This window comes from Lactuca serriola, chromosome 9, assembly GCF_051521515.1.
Source record: "Lactuca serriola cultivar US96UC23 chromosome 9, Lser_US96UC23_V15, whole genome shotgun sequence".
NCBI lineage: Eukaryota > Viridiplantae > Streptophyta > Magnoliopsida > Asterales > Asteraceae > Lactuca > Lactuca serriola.
Genome location: NC_136416.1, coordinates 11,774,184 through 11,784,121, shown reverse-complemented (window position 1 = coordinate 11,784,121; position 9,938 = coordinate 11,774,184). Strand labels below are relative to the sequence as shown.

Genomic DNA, 9,938 nt, shown 5'->3' with positions numbered 1-9,938 from the left:
TAGTAAAGTATCACCCGATTTGTTACTCCCCATCTTCAAGGACCGACGCAACAATGAACAAAGTCCTTCCTGTGATAGCATTGATAACAAATTCTAACCGATTGAGCCACCTTTGTTGTCGGCCTCACCTTCGTGGTGGTTATAGACGTCGATGTCGGAGCCAGTAACAACACCGCTAGTACGTGGTAGTTGAGGCAGAGACAAACCAGAAAAGTTTCGTCTTCCTTATTGTGAAGCGTCTTCATGGGAGAGTCATGATGTGACATCCATATTTTCACGGCCAGAAAAAACCGAATTTATTTATGCTTTATAAATCAGAGTATCTCTTTTAATAAAAATGTTGCGGAATTTGTTCCCAGAAAAACATGATAAATTTATTATCAAAGCATTTCCGAAGAAATGTATTTTTATTCATTTTAAAACATTTGGGATGTCATTGTCAATACAGATGCATAAGCATAAACAAAACTTACATTCATTTACACTAGTGATCTACATCTCTTTTAAATCTCTCAGTGTAAAGTAGCTTCATATCGATACATGTGATACAAATAAGCTTGAGTGGGTTAGGTTGGGAAACCTGGTGAGTACATAGGGTTTTCAACCCACAATAATATAATTATTATGTTTAAACATCAACAATCAACCCAACTATCCATCCCCATTATCTTCCTTACTCTTAAGGATCTACCCTAAGAATCATATATCCTACATTCGTTCATTTCGAAGCCCATTGCTTCCAGGATTTATATGATAGGCACTAAGTCCATAGCTGTCAATGCTTGTTCGTAAAGCACTAATTTCATAGCTACTAAAGTTCATTCATCGGGTACTAAATCCATAGCTACCAGTGTTCATCTAATAGGTACTAAATCCATAGCTACCGATGTTTATATAACAGGTACTAAGTTCATAGCTACCAACGTTTATCTAACAGGTACTAAGTTCATAGCTACCGACGTTTATTCAATTGACACTAAGTTCGTAGCTGTCGATGTTATTTATTAGGCACTAAGTCTATAGCTGCCAATGTTCACTCATATCATCTTTCATCTCTCATCATTCATCTACCCATGTTTTACCTAACATATTCGTAGATATAAAATACATATACAATTTAAATTATTTAAAACATGTATAAAATTGTTCATCCAACATAGAGAGCAAGTATACAGGTTATATGCACACATAACATGTAATTTATATAAAATACTTCATATCTATATGTAAGATGAAAGTAACTATGCACTCATTTGTTGAGGTGGTGATTCTGAATTCAGACAACACTTCGCTTCTGCTAATTTATTTTCCTTCGACGAAACCTAGTATCATTACCACTAGATTTTAATCTAGTATTCACCGAGACGAATTAATAGTCTAGTTATTATTATTATTATTATTATTATTATTATTATTATTATTATTATTATTATTATTATTATATAAGCGTTAAACAATACTCTTCAACCACTATGTACAGACAGGGCCAAACAAAAAACACCGGAGGGTAGGACCATTTTGGCATATAGCACTTCTGAAATCCAATAATCTTATGCGGCTCTTTAAACTAGATTCCCCGTACCGCGAGTAGTTAAAAACATATTATAACGACACTTATATAAGTCATAATAATAGCCCAAATATTTATTATAAGTTCATAATATTAATTTTAAATATAAACTATATTTAAAATAGGGTAAGCATAACTTACTTACAAGTGGGTTTTAGCTAGGAGTCGGGCTCTGCAGGGGCAGAACTTCGTCGCTGAATCTTTTTAAGAAATATTCGTGCAACGCTTCGACGCTCACCTTACTATACTAAAACTACAGAAAGAGAAGTCGAATAACGAGAGACCGAAATGCTCGGGGGATAAGAAGAGAAAGACTCTTGAATCGAGAGAATGGTACAAGAAATATGAGAGCTCAAGGCTCTTATTTATAGTAATTGAATTTTCAAAAACTACCCTCCATAATTACTTAATGACCTTATAGTTATATAAACGACCAAACATCCATTCATAATACTATTTTAAATAGATTTAACGATATTTGTACTAAATTAATGTCGAAAGTACTCAACAATAGTCTTATAACGACCGCATCGTCGATACCTTTCTAATGATATATATATATATATATATATATATATATATATATATATATATACACGTATATGATTTATACTTTATTTTAATACGTAAATATGCTATTATAATTTATAACTCGTTCATAAGAACTCTGTTTTTGACATTCTTTATATCCACACGTAGGCAGGACCGTACCCTACAGCTTTCGTTTAGACTCCGTCGGCTAATTTTGACTTTATTTTTAAAGTTATATTTGTAACAGGCCGAGACAGAAAAAGTCCGTTAAAAATTCATAACTTCTTTATTCGACGTCCGCTTTCGTCTGTCTTTTTACCGTTGCGCTACTATTAACGAGATATTCGATTCTCGTTTAGGTTGCGTCGGCCAAAAATCAACCGATCTAAAATTCGAATTTCGGGTTGTGCATTGCTATGCAAAATCTTAGAAAAATCACAACTTCCTCATACGAAGTCAGATTTTGACGTTCTTTTTATGCACACTCTCGGTTTAACGTATACTACGATTTTTGTTTAGATTGCTAAGACTAGAAAACACTTTATCATAAACTCACTTTTTACGTCACGAAGTGTCGTGCCGGTTTAGCCGTAAAACTTCGACCGGTCATAACTTCTTCGTTATAACTTGGATTACATCGTTTTTTATATGTACGGAACCCTTGTGATATATATTATTACTTAGTTAAGATTATTTATGCTAAATAATTTTTTTGTCGAAAATTCGTTTTCGACGCTTATTGCCTCTAAGTTGACTAGCACGGATCTGCGGGCGTTACACACGGGGCTTCAAAAAAAAATACAAGACTGTAGGGGGGGTTAGGTTGAGAGTCGATTCCAACAATGGGGGTCATGTGGAATGGTGGTGATAATCGAAAATACTCGGCTTCAATCTATGGTTCATGTAGCGTAGTGGTGATAAACGCCACACAAAACGAAATGAAATCGATCTCTGAACCATGAATCGCATAGAGCGAGGTTATGAAAGCACGGTAGTGGAAGTGGGAATGAAATTGAAAGAGAATACTATGAGATTGAAACAATTTTTACTGTTCACAAAGGGCTTCATAATATATATATATATATATATATATATATATATATATATATGATAGCTTATTTTATTTCCTTATTTTTATTACTCTATTTTAGATTTCTAGATCTTTTTAATTAGTATTGCATTGTCTTTTATTTATTTTCTTTATTATGGATCGTTTCGGGGACTTTTTATTTTGCATGAGGAATTTTATAGGGTTTTGGAGCTCATTGCGGTTGCGGTTTGACTGGAGTTGGGCTTAGTTGGCTTTCTGATGCATTATTGGGCTTGGCAGATCCACCAAATAATATTTGGGCTTAAAAAGCTAAAGGCTTGGATGAAGTGGGCTTGTCAAGATGGATATTGCGGTTGCGGTTTGACTGGAGTTGGGTTTAGTGGGCTTTCTGATGCATTATTGGGCTTGGCAAATCCACCAAAGAATATTTGGGCTTAAAAAGCTAAAGGCTTGGATGAAGTGGGCTTGCCAAGATGGATATTGGACTTTTATTTTGGGCTTGGAGCATCCATATTTGAAGCTAAATGATGATTGGTTGGTTTAAATCACATGGATATGGAGGGGACCAAAGGAATCTTTGGTAGTGGAAGGGTGGAGTGGAGGAACAAGGAACCAATAACATTACAGCAACACTTGCGTGGGTGGAATTTTCGTCGCGCGGGTACCCGCGCAACTGCCCAGTTTGGGCATTTTGGTCATTTGGCACACCATAACCTGGGGGGATCAGATCTATCAGCGACAACTTCGATTTTACACCATTGGAGACCAGGAGAAGGTGATTTTGAAGCTCAAGACTCATTTCTATTCATCTTTCCAACTTATTGGTAGTTTCTTTATGCAATTAGACTTTTGTGATTGTTGTTTTATTGCCATGAGTGGCTAAACTCTCTATTTTGGTATACCTTGGCTAAAACCTCTGAATGTTTGTGGGTTTTTGAAGGAGTTATGCTTATTTATCATTTATCTTATGTCTATGATTCTAGTTCATATTTCCTATGCTTGTTTAGTGCTTTGATCGTGGGCTTGGTACTTTAATAAGCAATTATTGGTTTATTTCTTTGGTTTAGCATTGAATCATTGAATTTACTTAGAACAAGGGCTTTATGATGGTAGAAATCATCTTTAGCTTATGAATCATAACTCCTTTATGGATGTGTAAGCATTGACATCCTCTAGGAATTGGGGATTTCTTCATTCTTAAGGCTAATCAACTTCTTGGGTTCAATTACTTCAATTGGATCTTTGATTTTGATTAAGAAGGTGTGTTGTGGGCTTCCCCAACCTCCATACTACATATGAGAAATCTTGGAATATCATGCTTCATGATTGCTATAACTAATATGTGGTGAATGATAAGATTCATATTAAATCCTAATGATAAACACACAAATGTTCAATGTGTTAAATTGCCTTGGTTTACCAACTCTCTCCAATATTTGAGGATCTCACTATCTTGCTTAATTGCAAGTGTTTAGTTATCAAGTCTTTTAGTTTTCAAGCAATCATAACACCCCCCCCCCTTAGTTTAATTGTAGTTAGTTAGTTTATTTACAATATTTCTTTTAGATTACATTGGTGATTGAATACAATCATTTCCCCGAGGATCGATACCCTTTTTACCATTATATTACATTTTATTTGCAAAAAAGGTGTAATTTGATTGGTGGATTTAACATCCCAACAATATATATATATATATCATCCCTATTATAATAAATGAATAGTTTTAATCTCCATTTGACATGTGTCACTCTAATACAACTCTTCATTAATATTATGCCACATGTCAAAGAGATATATTAGGCAACACTTCAAAATTCAAATTTATTTTTTTTAATTATATTTTAAATTTGATGTTATAATAACTTTAAATTTTTGGTATCTCTCATAATTAATGATTTATTTAAAGTAACTGATAAATAATTTTTGAATTTTTACTATGAAAATTTAATTTATATTGTAACCGTGGTTTACACGGGTTATAAACTAGTATATATATATATATATATATATATATATATATATATATATATATGTCCATTGCTTCAAAATCTAAGGAAAGTGGGTTTGGAGGGGAAGTTTAGGAATTATGTTTGATTTTTTTTGGAATTCTAAGGATTTTTCAACCAATTTAGTGGGATTTTTAGAGTGCGCGTGTAAAAATTTTTGCACGTGTCTTTAAAGGTATTTTTTTTCTTATTTCATTAAAGGTAGTGTTATGTTATCCCTCATTTAGACTCAATTGTTCCAAAGCTTCTTCCTAAAGGAATTCCACTTATCTCTATCCTCTCTTTTGATGAAAACTTCCTCCATTCAAATAAACCAGGTACTTTTTTTCTTTAAAGGTATTATGTTATCCCTTATTTAGACTAATTGTTCCAAAGCTTCTTCCCAAAAGAATTCCCATTATCTCTATCCGCTCTTTTGATGAAAAGTTCCTCCACTCAAATAAACCTTATGCTTTACAAATTAAGCAAAATGATGGAGATGGATTAATGTGTGATTTTTTTGGATTTTTCTTGGATTTTCGGCTATTTTTTGTTGATTTTAAACAGGCTTTTTAACATGTTTCTGTCCAGTCGGTTCCACCAAATGGGACAATGTGTCATCGTTTGAAAAGTCACCTCTTCACCTCCACGCTTCCCTACTTTCTCAGTACACTACTACCTCCATCACTTCTCTTTACCCAACAACCCAATATACCGACGTTTGCCCATTTCGTCAGCGCTCCTCTGTAATTGATCAATAGATGGTTTTTTTTTGCAAGATAAGAAACATAATTGTTGTTTCATATTGATGCAATAACTCCATACCACCTGTTTTCTAAGAACTGTTTGCTCCCCACATTCTAATTTAGGTTTCAATAACTGATAATCCATCTACCTCAATCATTGGATTAACAAGCAGCTTTAAAGGGTATTGTCTGATTCACTTTTCATTCAACCAGGTGACTTCATCGATCAATATTTATTTTAATGGTGGTTTATTTTCTGTTTCTGATTCTAAGGTCCTGAAGTCATAAGGGTTTTGAAATTTCTAACTGGTGATTTTATTTATTCGTCTTAATAAACGATTCCCTCATTCCAAATTTTCATTTTTAATGAGAAATCATCTGACTATAAGCAGTTTCTTTTGCTTGTTTTTTTTTCAGGAAAGAAATCTATAATCTGAAACCTCTTTGTTATAACGATTCCCCCTTTGTATATTCATCATCAACAAAGATCCTCTAGGTTTGTTTTCTGATATCCTTTTTGTGTTTTATGTCTCTAAAAAATATTGTTAATGGTTCCAAAAATTAGATTTTAATTTTATTGCATTTCATAAAAGGAAAATAAAAAACAAAATATACTTGTTGTTTGAATTTTTGTGTCGCTGCATCTTCTTACCCCAACTAGCTCTTCGGTTTTAGCTTTTTTCCAGCTTTTAAAAATAATATGGGGGATCATTCTGTTATTTCGGGAAGAAAACAAGGCCCTCTAGGTTCAACCGATAGATATGGAGATAAGAAACATAAAGCCATAATTATGCTCAACTCAGAAAAAGAAGTAACGAATGATAAAACTGGAAATACAAATATTGTCCTAGGAGATGTATACCACCGGAAGTAGTATAGAAGAGAAGTCATTATAAGATGGAGGGAAAAGAGAGGTAAATGTGCTATGATATGTTCTGATTTTGTTGACAAGAGTCAATACAGGAGAGAAGCTATTATAAGATGGAAGTTAAAGAGAAATAATCATACAAGTGCATCGAAGCTTGCCATTTCTATTTCGGGTGACACCTCAAAAGTATTTTTTGATGTTTTAATTGACAAGAAGCAATATAGGAAAGAAGTTATTGAAAGATGGAAGAAACAGAAAAGTAAACGTACACCGAGTTGTTTAGCTTATGACAAACCAAAACGAAATTCAACTGCTTCAGCTGAGACGTCGGCTATTTCGGGTCCACCCTCAGATCTACTTCTGAATGTTTTAATGGACACGAAGCAGTATAGGAGAGCAACCATTGAGAGATGGAAGAAAAAGACAACTAAAAATAGAGTTTTATTGCCACCAAGTTGTTTGGCTAATGATAATGCATTAAAAAATTCAATTGATGTAGGTAAGACAAATTATATGAGAAGACAACTGAATAATAGGACAGGCATACATTTGTTACAACAAGTCCCCCTTGCTTCTGATGTCCTTCCAAACTTTCACCGTTGTCGTTACTTTGATGCTGTCAAATTTTACTCAGAAACAACTAATTTTTGTTGTCTAGATGGTCGTGTTGTTTTGTCAAATAATGAGCTCCCACTTTTGGTGCAAGATCTACTGACTTCAACATCAAAAGAAGCTATCTCATTTAGGACATATATTATAACATACAACAACCACTTTGCTTTTAATTCTTTAGGGGTTACATCAGATAATGAACTCGGTAAAGAAATAAAGGAATTTACACTTTTAGAGTTCAAGCTCAGGTTTATCATTTTATAAACAACTTGTCGCCTCAAGAAAATGATTCCAAAAATTTACAATTGTACTTTCACGACACTGATAAAGATTTGGAAAATTGTTTGTCGGATTCTCCGCAGTTATGTATACACTTGATTGTGAAATGTGTTGAATATCTAAAAGATAATCCGTATGTTCATTCTTTTAGAAATTTAAGGGATGTTCCAAACTTAGATGAAAATAAGATTATTCTTAAGACTATTATGGGACGAGATCAAAGGGTTTTTAATAAACCAGAAGTTTCTCAAGTAGCTGCTATTTGGATTGAAGGTAACAAAACTGGGAACACGGTCGGAGAAGCATTGAAGTGAAGTTACACAGTGACTGCTCCAAGAGTGTTCAATATTACTATGGTTGTTATGATCCTTTGCAATATCCTTTGATGTTCCCATTTGGAGAACTTGATCGACATCAACATATTCCCAAAAAGAAAGACGTTGAAAGGGGAAATGGAAGGAATGTTGTTTCCACAGTAGAAATTGATACTCTATTAAATATTTTTATTAGTTTGCTTGAATGGAAACTATACAAATATGATATGATGTTAGCAATCACTCATTGAACCAAATTTGTTCTTTTTTCCTTGTGTTAGGTTGGTAGCATGTGAGCTACGGTTGGTCCACATGTTGCAGCTGAGGCTGCTGATACAGCCCTTGAACAAAATAAAATTACAAAATAAATAGTTCATAATTAAGAAAAGGGATATGTGTATGATTTTCCACGCCAATTAATGATTCAGAGAGGTTATTATCTGTTTATCTTGATAAGTTATAGTAGTTTTTTTTTTCAAAATTCAACGCCTTAATGAGGGGGGAAAAGTTTATTGCTATTTTACAACATTTAGTCAACTATAATTACAAGCTTCGTGTCTTGTATTTAGTGAAAATAAACTTATATCTTGAATTCAGCCTATTATAATTACATGATTTCCTAAGATAGTTAAATGGCTTTGCATCTTGCATTTAGTAAAATGCCATTTTCAGTACCGTCTAACGTCCTATTTTCAGTGAAAACAACTTTTTTGTTTCAAAATAATACGCTTGAAGGAAAGATATAAAGTCATCTTTATGTCTGACATATCATTGCTATATAATACGAATGTATGTATTTGTATCTTCAACTTACCAATTAAGCTTGTTGCTCTAGAATGTTCTAAACTTCGACTGCTTTGGGCCTTAATAGTTCAGGTTCAGTAGCATAAAATAAAGGAATGAGTTTACATGATTGGACCAAAGGATGAAATATTCGATCTTTCTTGGTTTATTGCATATGCTTTACATGTGAGCTTTTTTAAATAAATTAGTGTTATACCCTTGTTTGTGCTCAACATGAGCTCACTTTGTAGTCAATTACTTAAATTGTACAAGTCATAATTGATATCCATTTTTAATAGTTTATGTTTAGAAATCAGATTCAATCACATGTGCATCAAGAAACTAATCAAATCCACTTCCAGTTCTTGCAAGCCTTGCAAAATATATTGGTAAATTGGCCACAAAGAAAAGCCAAATATATTGGTAAATTGGCCACAAAGAAAAGAAAACGGCTAGTCCTACTTTAAAAAGATGACACTCTCTTGCTATTGGTGTTAGTTGTTGCCACTCTTCATGTTTGTTATGGAAATGAACTAAAACAATTCATTTAGGGAATTACCAAAATTAACCCCAGATGCTTTATTAGTTTTAGCATTCTACTTTCCTTTTTCACATTGTAGAGGTTTGTTCAACAAACCCTTGAAACGACATGCTAATTTTTCACAAATTATACTTTAATTCTTTATCATTGATTACAATAGATGAAATATGAGGGTGACTATCTTAGCATTGTACTTTTCACTTTCCTAATATAATTGCATAACATTACTAAAAGAAAACCATAATCGACTTCCGCGGGCCGTAATTATCACGGCCCTTCTAACTTCACTAGTATATATATATATATATATATATATATATATATATATATATATATATATATAATGGCTTCATTTTGATTTTTGATAAACACAAAGTTCACCCATTTTCAACTTGGCTCAATGGATAAGTGGGATTGCGAAACGAGAAAAATCTTAAACCTTATTCCAAAAATGTTCCCGTCTTATCATGAATAATTGAATATATACAAGACTAGTAAAAAAGTACTTATTTGTAGAACTTATTAGGTTACAACCCATGGAAATCATGGCTAAAATATTTATATAATTTTATTAAAATAATAAGAATAAATTACACGAATGGTCCCTATGGTTTAAGGTAATTTATGTGTTTGGTCCTGAACTTATTTTTTTTAA

The 9,938-nt window shown here is 32.9% G+C and overlaps 1 long non-coding RNA gene across 3 annotated transcripts; it reads left to right on the top strand.

The window, feature by feature from the left end:
* Positions 1–5,498: 5,498 nt before the first annotated feature.
* LOC145077253 (uncharacterized) lies at positions 5,499–8,234 on the top strand. Of its 3 annotated transcripts, none has more exons than XR_013693051.1 (3): positions 5,499–6,099; positions 6,304–6,382; positions 7,919–8,234. It is a non-coding gene; the product is annotated as an uncharacterized LOC145077253 (long non-coding RNA). The 3 variants fall into 3 exon arrangements; XR_013693050.1 differs by having other exon boundaries at positions 5,499–6,195; XR_013693052.1 differs by having other exon boundaries at positions 5,499–6,195; positions 6,562–8,234.
* Positions 8,235–9,938: the final 1,704 nt, after the last annotated feature.